Source organism: Myotis davidii, unplaced genomic scaffold, assembly GCF_000327345.1.
Source record: "Myotis davidii unplaced genomic scaffold, ASM32734v1 scaffold68, whole genome shotgun sequence".
In the NCBI taxonomy this organism is placed as follows: domain Eukaryota; kingdom Metazoa; phylum Chordata; class Mammalia; order Chiroptera; family Vespertilionidae; genus Myotis; species Myotis davidii.
In genome coordinates, this window is record NW_006300376.1 from 1,428,195 (window position 1) to 1,429,034 (window position 840).

Sequence of the window (840 nt, forward strand, 5' to 3'; positions counted from 1 at the left end):
CTTGTCACTGCGCCCAAGGAAGCTCACGGCCACCCAGCAGGGACTCGCGCTCAGCTGCACCGCCCGCAGTCTGGAGGCAGTAGATTTGGTTTCCACCATCTGCAGCCAACCTCTTGTGCACAACTCAGCCCTCTGCCTCAGCTGGGTCCACGCTCGGAGTCCCGTCGCCCCAGCTGTCCTCTTGTTCCCGGGGCACTTTAGAAGACGCCCAGATGGGCGCGCGCGCGGGAGAAGCAGGGATGGGGTTCCTGTCCCTGCTTCCCTCCCAGAGGAGGCCAAGGCCACATCTCCAGAGGACCCCGAAGTGGGGAGGGAGCACCCGGCTGCCGCGGGCGGGGCTCCGCGACCAGCACCCCCGCGGCCACGGCGGCTGCGGGGAGGCCGGGCCTTTGCCTGGACAGGGGCAGATGGGAGACCTGCTACCCGCCTGGGGCGGGGCGACGGAGGGAGGAATGCAAAAATTCCTGGGCCCCGCGGGCCTGCGCCTTAGACCCCGCTGCCCCGCCACGTTAAGGTGACTTGGGGTCACGAGACAAGCTGGTTGAGCCCGTTGCAAAGCTCCTCACGGAATAAGCCGAGCGAGCTCCGACGTGAGCAAGCGGGAGTTTCCTGGGGCTGGAAAACCGACTTTCACTCCCCTCGCCAGGGGTCCCCTCGGGGCTTTTTGTGCATCACAATTGCCTAGAGATATATGGCAGCTTCGATTACTGTAATTACCATCACAGGTTGTTGAAAGAAGTTAGTCTGAGCTGCAGGGGTGACTGGCCGGGGTCTCGCTACCACCCAGGCGGGGCTCCCGGCGGACAGCGCTCTGTTCCCCAGCTGCGCTCGGCCGAGCAA

The 840-nt window shown here is 65.0% G+C and overlaps 1 protein-coding gene across 1 annotated transcript in view; it reads right to left on the reverse strand.

Moving 5' to 3' along the window:
• The window catches only part of NR2E1 (nuclear receptor subfamily 2 group E member 1), a 19,188-nt gene that overhangs the window by 18,125 nt on the left and 223 nt on the right, over nucleotides 1-840 (reverse strand). The gene's annotated exons all lie outside the window — the stretch shown is intronic.